This window comes from Pteropus vampyrus, unplaced genomic scaffold (assembly GCF_000151845.1).
Source record: "Pteropus vampyrus isolate Shadow unplaced genomic scaffold, Pvam_2.0 Scaffold16, whole genome shotgun sequence".
Classification (NCBI taxonomy): domain Eukaryota; kingdom Metazoa; phylum Chordata; class Mammalia; order Chiroptera; family Pteropodidae; genus Pteropus; species Pteropus vampyrus.
Window position 1 is genome coordinate 6,203,735 of NW_011888797.1, and position 19,251 is coordinate 6,222,985.

At 41.9% G+C, this 19,251-nt stretch overlaps 1 long non-coding RNA gene across 1 annotated transcript; it reads right to left on the minus strand.

Moving 5' to 3' along the window:
• Positions 1 to 10,597: 10,597 nt before the first annotated feature.
• On the minus strand, positions 10,598 to 19,086 carry LOC105311004. The gene is made up of 3 exons (XR_897595.2): positions 18,871 to 19,086; positions 17,103 to 17,230; positions 10,598 to 16,917 (listed from the first exon to the last, which is right to left on the minus strand). It is a non-coding gene; the product is annotated as an uncharacterized LOC105311004 (long non-coding RNA).
• Positions 19,087 to 19,251: the final 165 nt, after the last annotated feature.

Here is a 19,251-nt window from a genome sequence, read left to right on the forward strand (position 1 = left end):
TTTCTCATCTGTTACTGATATTAGCCTCCTATTGGTCATTCGGTTTATCCTCAATCAATCTATCCTATAGTGGGCTATAAAATCAGTCTTCCCTAGGACAGTTCAAATAATGTATTATCTTGCTCAAAAACATTCAGCATATCCCTAGACAATTGCTTCAGTAATATTTTGTAAAATAATTAACATGTATTAATACTTTCTCTTTGTTTACTTCTCCAAATCTAACTTCTTCCCTTCCTTTCCAGGGATAGCTACATCAATAACTTAATATGACTTTTGAGTGTGTGAATTTATACATTTCCTACATATATATGCATCTATAGAAATATATAGATTGTTCTGGATATGTTTAAAATGTTTACATAAATACCCTCATTTGTATATTTCTGCAAGTTGCTTTTTTCACTCCACATTGCTTTTGAGATCTCCTTGTTCACATATAACTCTAGTTCATTCTTTTAACTGCAATACAGATTCAATATAATGAATATGTTGCACTTTAATTTCAATTTTTTGAATGGATAATTCATTTACATTGTTCAAAAATTAAAATTATATAAAATGGTACATAGTGAGGTCTTGTTCCACCTTTGCTCCTGTCTATCCCATTTACACCCCATCACTTGTTTCTTGTATATCCTTCTAGCATTTCATCATGCAAATAAGTGTATATTCTTATTTTCAACTCTTTTATTTTGCAAAAGCTAGCATGTTATATTCACCCTTCTGAATTTTGCTTTTCACTTAATAGTATATCCTGGAATCACTAAGAAGCTGTGAATTTTTAGTCCTGTGGTAGATGCTGGAACTCAAGACCCTTCAAATAGGGAGTCTCCGGGGAAGCAAGACTTGGAAACGGTTGAGTACATACCTTAGGAGACTGGCAGTGGTTCATATGGCCAGTCTTGTCATGGTGATGAGAGATGACTTGTATGTTTTCAAATGGAGTAATGGCAATGGTGGTCCTCACAGTCCGGGCACCTTCCACATTTCCCAAGACTGTTGAATTTGAGAAACATTGTCCAAGAGCAAGGAAATGGACATGGAACAACAGCAAGCAAAAGTTACCTGTAGAAATCAACAATGACCACACTTACCAGTAGATGGAAGCAGTTCTGACTTGAAGCAGGCCTTCAAAGCTCACCCCATGACAAAAATAACAGCCAGAGGACTGTCTTGTGTCAAAAGCCAGAACCCTTACAAGAAAGATGTTTACATAAATCAACCAATTTGTTAACAAGCAAAGAATCTGAATCTTGGTTGAGAAGTGGAAAAGAGTATCTATGGACTTATATTGAATGAGTAAGAAAGATCTAATTCTGAGTCAGTGATGGGCAATATCCAGTTTTACCTCTTAGATAAAAATGCAGAAAATCTTACTAAGTTTATGCTTCTGTGAATATCATCTAGCAGTATGGCTGTTAACAATGAAACAAAAAGAAGCCCAACTATATGGATGACATAAAAAATCCAGTGAACAGGTGGTGCTATCACCTCACATCAACTTGTGAGGGCTTTTTGATTTCTGGCTAGTTGCTTTTCTTGCTTTTTATCTTAACTATAATTCAGCAGTTTTCTAATTTTTTTCCTTCTTTCTTTATGCAATTCACCTTGAAGCAGCAGATGTGATGTATTGTGCTAGAACAGTCAAGAACTCTAAAAAAAGTTTAAATTCCACATAATTGACAAACTGTGTAAGTCTAAAGTCAACGTTAAATCTAATAAAACAAAACAATCAAAGACCCCAACAATATCTTGGAGATCTTTCCAAATGAATTTATAGAATTTGCCCATTTTTTTGTTTGTTTAAACGAGTGCATAGTATTCGTGTGGACGTACCATAGTTTGTTAAATCAGTTCCCTATTAAAATAAAACTCTAATGAATAACATTCATTAATGATGAATGCATACATTCATCATTTCATCATTTCGTCCATTTGCAAGTGAATCTTTAGGTTAAATTCCCAAAAGTAGGATTGCTGAGTCAAAGGATAAATGTGCTCGTCATCATGTTAGATATTGCCAAATTATCCTCTGGAATAGTTTATCAATTGGAATTCCATCAGAGCAAAACAGTAAATAGTCTCACAAGCCTCTCCAAGAGTGCTGTTGAACAACTGGATCTTTGCTTATCTGACAGAGGAGAAAGTACCTCAGTACAAATTACATTTGCATTTCTCTCAGTATGAATGAAGAGTGAAGGTCAACATCTTTTCACATTTAACAGGCATCTGTCTTCCTTCCTTTATCTCTTTCTTTTGGAATACTTATACTTCACTCATAATTTTCTATTGTATGGTTTCATTTCATTCTTAATTTCTAGCAGCTCCTTACATGGTAAGTTGATTAGGAGAGTGATTAACCCCTTCTGTCTATAATATAGGTCGCAAATATTTTTCCCAGCTTACTATTTGTCCTTGATTATTATTTCTTTTACTTGTAGAGGTTTTAGATATTTGTATAGCCAAATTTATCAATCTTTTAATGGCTTCTGAATTTTGAATCATAGTTAGAAAGACCTTTCCAAATCCGAGGCTATAAAAAAATTTACCCATGTTTTCTTTTACTACCTTTATGAAGGAAGGATCTATTTCCCCCTTAAAAGAAAACTATATTTTTTTAAATTGTCACAACACTATTTATTTAAAAAAAGCATTTTTTATTCCACCTGATGGAGATGCCAACTTCATCATACAGAAAATTTCAATATATATTTGGACCTTCTTCTGGACTTTCCATTATTTTCCATTGGTCTGTTGTCCATTAGTGCACACTGTTTTAATTATTGATATTTCATGGCATGTTTCATATTTGATAGAGGACCAGTTTCCTCTCATTGTTTTCTTTTTAGAGTTTCCTTGGCAACCTTCGTTTGTTTATTTTTTCACGTTAATATCAGATTTAACTTGCCTATATTTTATAAAAAGGTTGATATTTTTATTTGGAGTTGGGTTAAATAAATATATAGTTATAATCTCTTTTACCTATCTTTCTCAGCTACCTTTGATATCCTATCTTTGCTAGTGAGAATCATTTGAAGTTGGCTTAGAGTTCTTCTTTAAAAAAATTTGGTTATAAAAAATTTCAAATATACACAAAAGTGGAGAATAGAAAACCAAATCCCCTCATGTACACTTCACCCATCTTTAATGCTCATCCACCATGGCCAATCTTGCATCAGCTATACCCACATTCACTCCCCCAAGTCACAGATTACTTTTAGGCAAATCCTAGATATTATATAATTTAATTAATAATTACAGTAGGTATTAAATTATAAGGGTTTTTTTCCAGCTTTGTTAAGATAATTATCACATAACATTGTATAAGTTTAAGGTGAACAGTGTGATGATTTGATACATGTACATATTGTGACATGATTAAGGACTCTTTTTTAAACATAGCCACAAATCGCTATCACAACTAAAAAATAATTCCTCAGTTTTATTAAATACCCAGCCAGTGTTCAAATTTCTCTTAGTGTCTTATAATTTTTTTAAACAAGTGGATTGTTTAAAATGAGACCCAAACAAGGTCTACAACTTCATTTGGTTGATATGACTCTTAAGTCTCATTTAATCTGTTTCCCCCTCGGTTTCTTTTTACCCTTGCAATTTATTTGTGGATGAAGTGGGTCATTTTTTCTGTAGAACTTCTCAGTCTGGATTTGTCAAGTCCATCCATGTGCTATTGTTTAACATGTTTCTCTGTCCTTCTTCTTAAAAATCTCTGATTCCAGTTTACGTGGCAAAAACCCTCCTTCCTAGGTAGAGGTGTATACTTCCAACAGGAGGCATTTAATGCTTGCTTGTGTTTTTCTGCAATGTTAGTGGTCACTGATAATCATTGCTGGTAGATCCATTGTTTTATTAATGGCTTATAGAATGGTGATATTCTAATTTTTTCAAAACTTTTTTTATTAGCTAGGATACATCTATAAAGATAAGCTTTCCTTCACCAACTATTTGGGTGCCCTAAGTTATAGTTTATGTAATAAAGGCAGGTCAAAAACTTGATTCTTTCCCTTTATTTACTTAATTTTCAGAGAGATTAATTGGCTCTCTAGCAACTTCCAAAAAGGACTATGATTTTTTGGTTCATATAACACCATAAACTCATGGATTTAATGATATTTGATGTGTTTCATTCCACTGTAGTTGTCATTTTTATTGATGCTCACATTGTCCCATCTTTGGTTGGTGGAAGCCTATTCAATCTAGCTCCTGAGTCCTTTTGACAGGACTCTAGCATTCTTTGGTAAATGTTTGATCTTATTCCTATCTTAGTCACAAAGTAAAATGAATACTTTTCTCTGCCTTGCTTTTCTCACTTAATGGTATATTTTAGAAATTTCTCCATGGTAGTATACCAAGATCTTCCTGGTTCCTTTGCACAAGTGCCTGTGATTCTATTGTGTGGACATACCAAAGTTCATTTAAACAGTCTCTTACTGGTGAATGTTTGGACTGTTTCTAGTCTTTTTCTATTACAAATAGTGCTGTAATGTATAACCTTGTGCATACATTTTTTTCAAATATTTGCCAGTCGATATTGGGATAAATTCCTAGAAGTTGGATTTCTGGGTCAAAGGATATATGCATACATAACTTTGCTAGATATTGCTAAATTCCTCTCCATGAGGTTTGTGCCATTTTTGCATTCCTATAAGCAATGTATGAAAGTGCCAGTTAAACAGAGTTTAGTAACATAGTTTATTTGTCAAACTCTTGGATTTTTACCAAGCTGACAGGTAGAAAATAAGATTTTATTATGAGCCAGGGTGAGACATTTTCCAATGTCTCTGTGTTTCTTTTTCTTAAATTATTTACTCAATTGTCTTTTGTGATTCTTGGGCTTTATATTTTCTATTTTTAGAAATTCTTTATAGATTAAAGACAGTAACCCTGTGATATCAGTTGCAAAAAATTTTCCATTTGCCATTTATATTTTCACTTATAGTGCTTTTTGCAAGTTGTTATGTGCCGAATCATTTTCCTTGCCCCCCAAATTCTTATGTTGAGGTCCTAACTCCCAGTACCTCAGAATGTGACTGTATTTGGGCCTTTAAAGAGGTAATTAAGGTAAAATGAGGTCATATTTTTGTCCTTATAAGAAATGTCCTTATAAGAAATGACTCCCTCAATCTAGGAAGTCACTTTCAATTAAGATTTCTGAAGCCTGTGCCCCGGAACTCAATGTTTAGAAGTCAAGATAAGAAGGCAGTAAAAAACAAGATTCATGTAGAGCCTGAAACATCAGTGAAGAGCTAGTAGAGAGCCCAATAACCCATTCATAGAGCAGCCAACTCTTGTATATTGCCATGAAATCATGTACAACAGCCTCTTGGGAAGGGAAAAGGGAAGACTACTCTGAAAGACTATAAGCACTTATCCCTAAAGAGGCTAAGATGACTCTAAAAAGACTCTTTATACTGGAGACTGAATTATCCTTAATAAATGGTAAATTTGTGATTTTCCCCCCTGCCATCAAAGGGAATGGGAGCATCAAGGCAAGTTATAGATAACAGAGTGCTATATGTTTTACACATTTGGCCTAGTGTGCAAATTTTAGATTCTGTTACATTGATCAACAATTAGATGAAAGACATCCATGTTCCTCAGCCCCCATGAAGTATGAAGCCGAGAGCCCCAGCAGATCCGATTTATTTCCAGGCATCAACAGCTTGAAGGGAGAAGATGTGTCTTTAATTGTCTATCACAATACAAACAGTTACCATGTAGTGAGTAGCTACTCTGTGGGTGAGCAGTTTAATACATTATGTTACTTGATCAACACCACAATTTTAGGAGATGAGAACTATTACTGGCTCACATTTTAGAGATCAGGGAAAAGAAGCCCAGACAAATAAACTGACCAAAGTAATAGAATCATGATTAAAGCCCAAGTCTGATTACAGCATCTGGACTTTGATTCACATCATACTGCCTAGTCACATCACCTTGAAACTTACATTTAATCTACTCAAGTCTCCAGGAATTTGAGGGAATGCGAGAGAGACATAGTTAAGGCAACCCGCCAAAGACCAAGAAGGTTGTAGGTCATAACTTTCATAAGCATAAGGGCACTAACAAATATATCTTGCTCAAATTTTGTCATTCCTATAATCTGTCCTCCGAAGAAGCAATGGGCATTGGGACTAGTGGTCTATTTTGGGACTATTAACTAGCACAGAGGCTCTGAAAAGCTAATTAATCTCTTGGCAAATAAATTAGACTCCATGTAAGGATGGGCCCTCGAAGCAATGAAGGGAAGTAGGTCAAGCAGTCACTGATAAATTTTAGTGTGGCAGTTTTAGATCTAGGGAGAGATTAATGTTAGTTCCGCCACACTGGTGAAGGATTTGTGGCTATTTCCCTCACATTCAATGTGAGTACAAAGGACAGATTTCAAAAGATGTCCTAAAGCAGATTTTCCCCTCTTAGAACTCATTTGTCTTAGCAGATTGTTAGATATCAGTGTTTCACTTAGGAGAAATCTATTTACACTGATTACAGAGGACATGATTCAAGATGCTCTCAGGCTTTTTCTTCACCTATAAAAGAGGAACTACACCCCTCAGAATGCATATAGCATATGCCTAACCATAGGTGGGCAATTGTTCCCACACACAGGAGTGTAGTTCACACAAATCCCAGGCAAACCATATTGTGTTCTAGGGTCACATAGGAAACCCTAACTCAGTAAGTCTCCCATCTCATGGTACACATACTCGATTACTATAGGTGACAATAAAGACCCTATGGTTCAACTTTGGGCTGCTCTCCACTCTGAATTTTTTTAAAGCTCCAGCTTGCCCATCTTTGCCAATCTCCATTTAACTCTTTGTCATTGAAAATACATATGCCAGTTGAGCTCTGCTACCATTTTGGGTGCTTTGCCCGAGGTGAAGTACTTTAGGTTTATTACTTATCCCCTGCATGGGTCTAACACCTATACTAGATGTGGGTGGACAACAGTAATCATTCAACTCTGCCTATGTTTAAGTATTCAGCTCAAGTCCTTATAAAAGCAGGCACTTAATATTTATTAAAGGATAACTTTCTCCCCACTCTCTGTCCCAGAAGCTCTTTGCAACCCACATCCTTATCTATCTTTTCTACATTTATGCAGTCCTCTTTTTCTGACCACTTATTGGGGCATTTATTTGTATTACTGAATGATTTACAAATGCTTAATGTGCATATATCTTGCCCTTATCAACAGTGTAAACTCCTCAAGGATAAGATATATGATATCTATCTTCTAGTGCTAGATATATGGCTGGTGTATAACAAATGCTCAATTTTTTTGTTAAATTCTCATGACTACAAAAAATAAAGGCTATAGTTCCCTCAAGTAATGAGGGAGACTACTGAGAGAAACCAGGCAAAGCCAAATAGACCACAGAAGAGCAGGGAGTGTAGCAGATTCAGACTGTACTCTACTCTAGAGGGTAGAAATCAGATTCAAACTGGAGTACTTAGGTTTTTTTTCCCCATCACATAGACTTGGGAATGATTCTAGTAGGAAAGCTGGTTTGAAGCTGATCTGGTAAGGGATATGGAAAGATAATGAAAGTGGGAATGAGCGAATTCTCAAAAGAGAAGCTAGGGGTGAGAGTGAAAAAAGCAGAGGGCAGCTTCCTTGATCACAGAGTCTACCAGTTCATGGTTATAGATCTTTACAAGGTCTGGTTGCACTTAGTGCCCTTGTCTTGCATGAGGTGTCTATACAACCATCTTCTCAATTCCACCTCCTTTTTGACTCCAGCTCAAAAAGGGTTTCTATTTCTTACAACAAAATAATCCCTTTCAATAAACCAATGTCCTACTATAAAATGCATCCTATGATCACAACATAGCAGTAGCCTATTAAAGCACCCATGCTATTTCAACTCAATGATGAATTTTATTAAAATTGGTTCTTTACCTTTCCTAATTGAAGTACCTCCTTTTTAGAACTATTGGGAAGAGAACATCACCTTCAGTGTACACACTGTAGCCTACACTGTCTCTTCTAAACAGGGAGGAGTTAAAGAAGGGAATGCGAAAAATGCAGATTACATTGGGCTAGAGAAAATTCTAAGTCATAGGGAGAGATGAGTCAGTCAGACCTTTAATGGCTGCAAGAAAAGAAGAGCAAATGACAGAAGGAATAAGAGAGAATCTTCAACAATTACAGACTGTCCCAAGTCCAAGTTAGGAGACAGAGAGAATTCAGAGCTGGAAATGAAACTGACAAATGCCAAAGAGGAATTTGAACTCAGGGTGAATGAATCAGGGATAAGTCAGATGGAGTTTGTTCTTTACAATTCACTATGGATGAGCCAGAGGAAGACATGCTAGGGAAGTCTGGTGATGTGGAGTGCCCAACTAGGAATATGCGAATTAATGACTTTACAAAAGATATGAAAGTGCAACTGGTTGACCCCAAAGACATACCAGGTATGAAATACCTGACCCAAAAGCTTTACTTCTTTAGGAAAAAGTTACCTTGGCAGAGTCCCAAAGTCAATAAACTCCAGGAAAACAAAGACGACAATAGTTGTGGTTGAACAAGTTGAGCTTATACTCATTGCAGCCAGGGAGAACACACACTATGGGGAACCATGAGGCATCTCAGTAAGAGAGAGTTAGAAAGAACTTACATTAAGATTCAGGTTTGTGTTAGGTGATTTGGGGTACTTTGCTCTAAATTAGATGCTATCAGGAAGCACAGGTAATTATATGACTGGGTATGTAGAAAAAGAGAAGACTAGAATGAGGCTAAAGCTCTAACTGGTAAAGAAGTAACAGCCACTCATATTGGTTTGATATTTTCAGTTGTGTATTCCATTTGGAGGCTTGGATAAGGTTCATGCTTTTCTGTTCAAACACGATTATGGGTAGCCTTATTTTTGTTCTGATCTATCATGGTCATGGAGTGACCTTTTCTGATGTTCTCTGAAACTGTTTATGTTCAATGGGGGACAACAAAGTCTAGCTGTGCCAGGCCAACTCCTAGGAACACCAATAACTAGCTGATAGCACCAGGCTGACGACTAGGTATCAGGGAAAACTTAGGCCCTAGAGTCACAAAAAAGTTCTTTGATTCCTGGGTCTGCTCTTCACTAGCTGTGGGCCCTTAGGTAAATTAACTTCTCTATGACTCAGTTTCCTCATATGAATATGTGGAAATAGTACTTGGATTGTTAGGAGAAATTAGCTTTTTCATACTAACAATTTGTATCAAATAAATATTATTATTATTATATCATAGAAAAGATTTAAAAGGATATTGGGGCAGAGAAAGGAAAACCAAGAATAGTCCAGGTAATTATGTCAGGAAAGTTAAAGAATAAGAAAGTGAGGATAGAAAAGCAAAATAATTTGTTTTGGGTGGTAATCTATATAAAGCAGTTAACTGTCTAGCTCATTTCATAATGCCAGAATAATGCAATACAGTCATAAAAACAAGGCGAAACATAGGAAAACGTATGGATCTTACACCAAGTGATTTGTCATTTAAATGAGTTCACACAGAAACACTGAGAAGAGTGGATGACAACTCAAAAATGAAAATGTTATTGTGCACATGCCAGGAGGCAGATTCATGTGACGGTTAAGTTGGGTTGTCTTCCCTTTCAATTTCAATGTACTCAATGTACTATCAGCCTATAATTTATTTCTTGCTTTCATGTTTCTGGTTTCCAGCTTGCTTCTTTCTGGCCCTTAGTTTTTGAACTACCCCATCTAATTTCTCTAGTTTTTCAATAATGCAAAATGCATCAGCCATTTAAGCAACTGAATAATTCATATAGGTTGTATTAAGAATTTGTTCTATTAAAAGAAAGTTATTGCCTGAAGGCACTAAGGACTCATTAAGATATGATATAATTTTTCAAAAATAACATCCAGAAAGTTATTATTAAAATTTTAAAAATTTATATTAAATAATAATATATTATCACATTATAAAATATTATAACATTATTAAAATATTCAATATTAATATTAAAATATTGTTTAACTATTTTGATATCAAAATATTATATTATTAATATTATTATGATAAAATATTAAAATTTAATTTTAATATTCTAAGATTGGGATTTCCAACTGGGAATTGAGAGCTGAGCAGATTCAATCTATAAAATGAATAGGGCCTGACTTCCTTGAGGCTCCTTGTGCTGTACCAAAGTACCCCAAATAAAGATAGCATTCCTCTGCAGAAGCCATTCCATCAGGATATTATTTATTTTCACTTTTGATAGGTAAGAAAAATTGAGACAATTAGAAATGACCAGTGTCAGACTTACACAAAATACATGATTACCTATACCTGTAGTTTCTGAAGGTTCTGGTGACCTCATAATCTCCTCCAAAAGCTCCCCTACATCTTTGTTGTTTTATGAGATGGTTTCAACCACTATTGTGGATTATGGCTTTAAGAACTATAAAAATGCAAAATCTTCCAGGAGTGGCCACAGTTTTATCGGTCATTTACACTTAATAAGTGATTAGATTCTCTTGCAGTGAGAAAGAAGTGCAAGGGGAAGAAGGAACAATGTAATTGTGTGTTGTGGGATTCTTGAAGAGAGAGACGGAACACCAAGGCTATAAGCAGGAAGCAGCCTTTATTGATGCTGGCACCGGCTCAGTGGATTCTCATCCAAAGGCTGAGCCCCGACTGTAACATGGCAGGTAGTTTTATACAGTCTCGTACTTCCGCATGCCTACGCAGCTACAGATAGTCCATATAAGGAAAGAGAACATTGATTGGTTGCCAAACCAGAGAGTCATGGCGGGGGTGGGGTGGGGGGCAGTGATCAGGAACTAATTTGTTCGAGCAAGAAATGGTCAGGCAGGATCAGATCGCCACATTCCCCACTTTGATGCTTGGACCCAGGACTGGGTTAGAGAGCATCATCTCTTTCTTCTATTTCTTGGTTTAGGGGCTGGTACTTCCATAGCATGAGGACTTTTGTTGTAGTTTTCCTTTCTACTATAGTCTCTATAAAGGAGGTCTAAGTTTTGGCCTAAGGTGGCCTTTAGTCGATCATACATTTGTGGGCTTTGGGGCCTTGGAGATGGTGTAGGCTTAGGTGTGGTTGGACTATGTAGCCACCAGACAATTTCTCCGACTGCTGGACCCTCTGCATGGTTATGGATCTTTCTCCCACTTGAGGTCCATTGCCAACATGCCCAAGTTTCCCCTAATTTTTCAGGCTCTTGGCAGGATTGGCCACTCTCAGATTTAATCTTTATGTAACCCATCCAATATTGGAATCCTCAATGAGTGCAGAGCGTGGCGTTTAGAGCACACCCTTCAGGTAGGCCGGTTATGGAAGTGAAGCCTGTAGCAATGTTGGACCCTAACCTATACTTCTGCATGCAATGAGTACAAGGGGAAGAAGTTGGGTGACTGGTGCCACACATGTGGCAGAGTAGGAGGAGAAAGAAAAGAGTCTTTAGGGGTGCCATCCTAATGAGATGTCCTCAGGCTTCTGCCATGTGTAGATTGGTCAGCTTCTGGTGTGACCAAAGCAGGGCCAATGTCTTACCCTTGGTTTGTCGGTGCAGTCAGTGTTTTCTTCTGGAGGGTTGCCTTAAGAGGCTTGGAGGAGTCTGGAACACATTCCCACTCTGCAGCTGCGGGTTTAAGTCTGCTGCGATGTATCCTGGGCGTTATTTCGGCAACCTTAACTGCAGTGGGGGTAGACAAAATGACAGTAAAGGGGCCTCTCCACAGGAGTTTTAGGGGCTGAATGTTCCACTGTTTTACCTAGACAGAGTCTCCTGGCTTAAAGGGATGAAGTTCAATGGTTAAACTGACAGGGAGCCTTTCCCTAAGCCATTGGTTGAGAGTCTGGAAGGTGGTCCCTAGGGCCTGAAGCTGTTGTTTCAGAGTCAATTCACTGATTTCCTTGAGGTCTCCTCGTAGTCCTTTTATGAGTGGTGGTGGCCACCCATAAAGGATCTCATGGGGGAGAACGCAGTCTTCTTGGTTGGGGCCGACTTGATTCTTAATAGTGCTAATAACTCCTGACATAGTTTTCCCAACTGAGTCTTAAGGGTCCTGTCCATGCGTTCCACCTGTCCCAAACTCTGTAGTTGATAGGCGGTATGCAATTTCCATTTAATATTTAAATTTTTGGCTAGTAGCTGCATTATTTCTGCTACAAAGGCTGGCCTGTTATCTGAGACAATGGTAATTGGTAGGCCAAATCGTGGAACAATTTCTCAGATGAACAGTCTGGCTACTTCTCGGGCCTTCTCAGTCCGGGTGAGATAATACTACCCAACTGGAATGTGAGCACACAAAGAGCAAGAGATACTTGAGGCTCATGATCGAGGCATTTCAGTGAAGTCTACTTTGAGTTCTTCAAAGTGGGTGCCACTGAAACTTTGGACTCCTGGTGGGGCATATGGCCCTTGCCTGGGGTTGTTGCGGGTACAGACTTTGCATCGTTCACACACTGCTTGGAAGATGCTGGAGAGCTGGGGGATGTAGAAGTACTGGCCCAGAGTGGTTTCTAGGGCAGAGCAACCTTTGGTAAAACTGCATGACAAAAGCTGGGGCTAGGGTCCCAGGGACTGCAATTTGCCTGTCCTTGAACTGCCACCATCCACCAGGGAGGAGGCTCCCCTCTCAGTCTTAAACCAGGCTTTTTCTTGAGGCGAGTACTTGGGGTCCCATTTGGCTAAGGGACTGGGAAATGGGAGCAGTTAAGAGTCGTAGGGCTGGCCATCTCCTTGGCCGCTGCCAGTTTGGCAATGTGGTCTGCCCTGCAGTTGCCCCAGGCCATTATGGCGTCCCCCTTTTGGTGTCCTCTGCAGAGCATGACTGCTAGCTTCTTGGGGGCCCACAAAGCATCTAAGAGTTCTAGAATTTCCTTTCTATATTTTATGTCTTTCCCCCCTGAACTGATTAGACCCATCTCTTTGTATAGGGCTCCATTTGCATGGAGGGAGGTGAAGGCATTAGTAGAGTCAGTGTATATGTTTGCACACACTCCTGCTGCCAGCTGAAGGGCGTAGGTCAAAGCGATGAACTCTTGCCTTCTGTGCTGAGGTTCCTTGAGGCAAAGACTTTGTCTCAATAGTAGAATGCAAGGTTATTACTTCGTACCCGGCGAGACGCTTATTTCCTGTGACGAAGCTGCTGCCATCAGTGTGGTATTCCACATTAGGGCTTTTGAGGGGTTGGTCAGTTAAGTCTGGCGGCTAGAAAAAACCTCGTCTATGACTTCAATACAGTCATGATCTGGTTGTTCAGGTCCCACTGGCAGTAAGGTGCCCAGATTTGGGGTTCTCACACAGCATTCCTTGGTATTTGGCCATCCAGGCGTTGGTGAGCTAATAGCGTCCTTTATATTTTAATAAGGCCAGGACAGAATGGGGGACCCGGATTGTTACCGCTTGTCCTAGAGTCAACTTGTCTGCTTCTGACACAAGGGAAGTGGCTGCTGCGAGTGCTCACAGATAAGGTGACCAGCCCTGGGTGACAGAATCAAGCTGTCTGAAGAGATAAGACACAAGACGGTACTAAGATCCTAGCAGTTGGGTTACGACCCCTACTGCGACATCTGTGCACTCATGTACGTACAGCAAGAAAGATTTGGTTAAGTCTGGGAGTCCTAGTCCGGGGGCGTTAATGAGCACCCGTTTGATTTCATCAAAGGCCTTCTGTTGTGTAGGTTCCCAGAGCAGAGGCTCCCATTCTCCCTGCTTTGTGGCTTCATAGAGGGGTTTGGCCAGAATGGAGAAATTAGGTAGTCAGATTCTGCAGAAACCAGCTGCTCCGAGGAATTCGCGGACTTGTCGCCAGGTGGTAGGGATGGGAATCGAGCAGACTGTTTGTTTCCTTTCCAGGCCAAGTTGACATCGTCCCTATGACAGGTGGAAGCTGAGGTACTTAACTCTTTCTTGGCAGATTTGAACTTTCCTTTTAGAGACCTTGTAACCCGCTTCCCAGAGGAGATTGAGGAGTAGATGTGTTCCTTCCATGCATTCCCCACAGGTTTTTCTTGCTAAGAGGAGGTCATCTACATACTGGAGTAATGTATAGCTGTGCTGGTCTGCTGGAAAAGCCTTTAAGTCCAAGGCTAGAGCTGTCCCAAAGATGGTCGGGAGTTCTTGAACCCCTGAGGCAGACGTGTCCATGTCAGCTGGCCCTGTCTCCGCTTTCAGGGCTTTCCCATTGGAAGACAAAGATTGGCTGACTCTGAGAAGCCAGGGAGATGCACAAGAAAGCATCCTTGAGGTCCAGACAGGTGAAATAGGTTGCCTCAGTGAGGATGAGGCCTAAGAGAGTATTATGAATTGGCGATGACAGGGTGCAGCTGGACTGCTCGTAAATCTTGGACCTACTGGTATTCACTGGTCCCTGGCTTCTGAACTGGCAGGAGAGGCATATTCCAGGATGATTGGCAGGGACGCAGAATTCCATACTTCAGAAGTCTCTCTAAATGTTTCTGGATCCCCACTTGTGCCTTATGGGGGAAGAAACACTGTTTCTGGCGGGCTGGCTCAGCTCCAGGTTTTAACTCCACCACCACTGGAGGAATGTGTTGGGCCAGTCCTGGAGTGCTGTCTTCAGGCCACACTCTGGGCACCTTGAAGGGAGCTCAGGTTCCTGTTGGGACCCTCCTATGAGACTACAGAGGCACCACTCTTTTCCTTGGGGAACCATGATCGACATAATCTTTGCTTCTGGCCCTCCCAAGCAAAGATCTGCTCGGCCACATGAGTCAAAGGTAATCTGAGCCTGTAGTTTTCCTAAAAGGTCTCATCCCATCAGTGCCACAGAGCAGTCAGGCAGATATAGGAATTCGTGGATGACTTCTCGTCCTCCTAGGTTGCACCAACAAGGCTGCAGAAAGGGGCAACAGACTCATCCCCTGGTGGCTCCCATAATGGTAGCTTGTCTTTAAGAAAGGGGGACCACAAGCCAAGTTAAAATTGAGTGTTCAGCTCCAATGTCTACTATAAAGTCAGTTGGTCGGCCCCCAACTGTCATTTGGACCATAGGCTCCTGGGGGCCCAGCAGAATAAAGCCCAGTCTGGCTTAGTCATCTCCAAATTCTTCCAGGGTGGCAAGGCCAACAAAGTTGTCCCTAGGATAACCTGGTGATGGGCGAGTCAGCTGATAGCAGCACCCTTGAATCACTTGGCTGTGTCTTCGGGGACCAGGAGCCACTGATAGCCCACCTGGTCATTGGGGACACTCATTTTTCCAGTAGCCTCGCTGTTGGTAGTATGTACATTGGTCTTGTCCCAGTCTTGTTTTCATGGTGGGGGGTCTCCCTGGTTGACCTCCTCACTGGTTTTTTTCCTCAACCTTGTGGGGCACTTTTTCTAGGGAGCCTGAACTGACCACTCTACCAGAGCAGCTCTAAGTAGGTCAACTTTCTTCTTCATCTTTCAGTCAGCCTCTCAGTGGGGTTCTTGGTCGCAACTGATGAAGACCATGGTTGTGACTTCAAGGAGTTGGCTGATATTCATGCCAGCGAAGCCTTCCAGGTTTTGCAGTTTGCACCAAATGTCTCCTTGGGCCCGCCCAACAAAAGCCGCATTGACCATCCTCTGATTCTCAGTTGCTTCTGGGTCAAAGGGGGTGTAGAGACGGAAAGCCTCACAAAGCCTCTCATAGAAATGGCTTGGGCTCTCTTCTGGTCCTTGGACTTCTGAAGTCTTGCTCATATTCATGGCCTTTCTTAAGACCACCTAGGAGAGCCTCCTGGTATCATTCTAACATCTGAAGTTCCCTGTCATCATTGGGGTCCCATTGGGAGTCCTCCTCAGAAAACTGATTCTGGGCGTATGTTTGCACATTCAAGGTTCATTCTGGAGCATGTTCCTCTAGACATTTCAAGGCGGCCTGGGTAATGTACCAGTGCTCTTCAGTGTTAAAAAGGGTCAGGAGGAGTTGTCAGCAATTGGCCCAAGTGGGTTTGTGAATCTGGATAATCAATTGGAGGTCAATTATGACCTGAGGCTTCTCAGTGAAGGAGAGTATGATTCTTCCAGTTCAGGAGATTGGTAGTGGTGAACGGTTGATAGATGAAGGTGTGCTGGCCTCCCTGAATTTGACTGTCCTGATTATAATAGATGGGACCTGGGGTTTCCTGTGAGAGCAACCAAAGCGCTTCCCCCCTGACTGGAGACACCTTGGGCCGGAGTCCGGCAGAACCGTAGGGGTCAAGACAGGAGGTGGTGGCAAGTCAATGGAGGCTGGCATGGATAGGGTCCCAAGAGAAGTCGAAGGGGCTGGGATGGACGGCTCGGAAGAAGTTGGCTGTTCGGGGACCTTCAGGAGGGGCGGATAAATGGGTAAGGCGGTGGGACATCTTCTGGGTCTGTTGGCAACACAGGCTTCTTCCCCTTCAACTGACTTCAGGAAGGTGCCAAGGCCCAGGCTAGGAGGACCCTATAGTTCTCTTGGCAGACTCTCAATCAAGGGGGTCAGGTATGAACTAACACCTCCCAAGAATCAATATAAGGGAATTTGTCTGGGTGGCCAAGTTGACTGGTAATGACTAGAGAGACCTCTGTAATGACTGCTATATTGAGAGATCCCTCTGCTGACCACCCAACACTAAAGGAAGGCCAGTTGATCTCACAAAAGGTGCGAAGTTTCTGTGGGGTGAGTTTGACTCCACAGTCTCCGAAATAACCCTTTTGAGATTCTTAAACATACAACCTAAAAGTGTCTGTTTACTCTGTTGTCCCACCTGTCCTTCCACCCGTGGTCGATGTCGCACATGCACTCAGAGACTCACTTTGCTCATCTCTGGCTGCTCCCCTCACAGGAATTTTTTAGGCACCTCTTAGCAACTGGTGGGTCAGTATAAACCTCCGACTCAGATCACTGGAGTAGACTCCTCACAGAGATTCAGTGACACCACCCTAAGCTGTATGAAGTTCACCACAGACCTGAGGATAAGAAGGCCACGTCTCAATCACACGCACACACACACCAAACATATTCCACCCTCCACCCTATGTACCTGAGAGGTCACTGTTTCCTCCAACAAATGTAATCGGGTGACCTCGGGAGTTGATCAGACTCTCCTACTGTCCTCTAACGGACAAGCTATTCCTGGGACCCGGGTCCTTACCACTCAGTTGGGTGGTGCTCCTGGGCTGGTTCCTGCGTCTGAGTTCTGTTGTGCTCCCAGAGCCACCACCCTGGTCTGCTGGCATGCCAGGTGAAGTCCACTTCTCCCAACGTTCCAGGGGCCAGACCCTGAAGACAAGGGAGGTGAAAAACTGCCATCTCCAGATCTTAGACAAGCCCCCCAAAATGTTGCAGGATTCTTGAACAGAGAGACGGGACACTGAGGTTATAAGCAGGAAGCAGCATTTATTGATGCCGGCACCAGCTCAGTGTGTTCTCATCCAAAGGCCGAGCCCATACTGTAACATGGTGGGTAGTTTTATATAGTCTCATACTTCTGCATGCCTACACAGCTACAAATATTCCATATAAGGAAGGAGAACATATGGAGAACATTGATTTGGTTGCCAAGCTGGAGAGTCCTGGGGGGCTGGGGAATGATCAGGAACTAACTTGTTTGAGCAGGAATGGTCAGGCAGGGTCAGACTGCCACATGTGTACTTCATAATTTTGCTTAGCGTTGTTCACCCTGGAAAGACCAAATATTAAGGACAGAGGTTTGTGTGGTAACAAGAAAATAAGAGTAGCTATCCACCTTTTTACATGCTGGGTAAACACAACAACCCATAGATCCTCCTAAGCATCCAAATCAGATTTTAAAGCAACAAGATTAACATCCCCTTTAGTTCTGGAAAACCAAAATATTTTTTGATAGTCTCAGCAGAATGGTCTACGTGGGTTTGACTCACTTTGATAAATCAATGATTAGACTGAAACCATAAACTATATTTAGTTCACTCCACTTAAAACCTGAATAGAAGTCAGCATCTTCCAGGATGTTTTCCTTGATTAGCATGTCCTTTTCTGAGCCTTGTCAACAGTTATTCAGTTGCACCACCTGATTATTTTGCATTCGAAAAACATTTTGTGAGGTTATTTTCTGCTTGCTTCATGTGTTTTCTTTTGCTATCTAGATTGTTAAGAGCTCACACCTGGATAGGAATTCAGTTTCTAAAGCCCTTTCACGCCCACTAGCTCTTGGTTCTCTCTGTAAACCTATGATTTATTGTCATCTTCATTTTTAGGTGTGGAGAGAGGCAAGGACGAGTTAACTGATACCATTTATCTAGTTCAGCAGCCTTCGTAGGAAGTATCTTGTTTAGTCCTCGCAAGAACGTGTGAAGTCCAGGGATATTACAATCCCTACTTTGAAGAGCAGAGTGAGATGACTCACATCACAAGGAGCTTGGGTCCAGGCAGTATCCTCTTACGTACCACTACACTCTTAAAATCTTCCGGAAGAGCAAGCAGAACCTGTGCTAAGGCGGGGACTCTTGAAGAGGCACTGTGCTAGTCAGGAGGTGGCGAGGGACCGGCCTAAAGCCAGTTTTTCCCATTTCCAATCCACTACTCTTTTTACTACTGAACAACACCCTACTCTCTTAGGGAAAAAGGTTAAGCAAATTTCAAGTGTCTGGTGAGCCCTCGGCACTGCAGTGAGCGCTGGGTGACGAAAATGAACCAGAGGGGATAGTTCTTAATCTCAAAAAGTTCAATTCAAGGGCAGGGAAAATTAATAATAACGATAATAAAGAGACCAATGTCTCTCTCGTCACACGTCACGTGGACAATAAAGGCGTGTAAACAGCGCCAAAGTGATGGGCAGAAAGAAGGCCCAGCTTGTCACTCCTCCCAGGGGAAGCAGGTAAGGGAAGAAGGTTGAGACCCCAGGGCGAAGAAAGAGCCAAGGAAATTGGCGATTGTCCCACCTTTCCTAGGGCGAAGGTTCTGAATTCCGAGCGACCGTTATCGCGGCGGAACGACGGCTTCGGGTAGCCGCCGGCGCTCGTGCTTGGGGCCGTAGGGCCGCTGCCTGCGTGCTCCCGGCGCTGCGCGCCCCTCGCCCGATCTGATTGGAGGAGGCGCGCGCGCGAGTCGGCCCGGGGCTCCCGCGGAGGCGCCCAGGGGGCGAGGGGGCGGGCGCAGGCCTCCGGGCGTCGCGCGTGCGCACGTCGGGAGGCGGCGGACTGGGGGCTGCTGGGAGGGCTGGGCCGTTCGAGAAACGGGTGGGCGCGGGAGAGGCCCGCAGTGCGCGTGCGCGTCGGAGCCCAAGCTGCGGGAGGAGGCGGGAGCTGAGGAGGCGGTGGAGG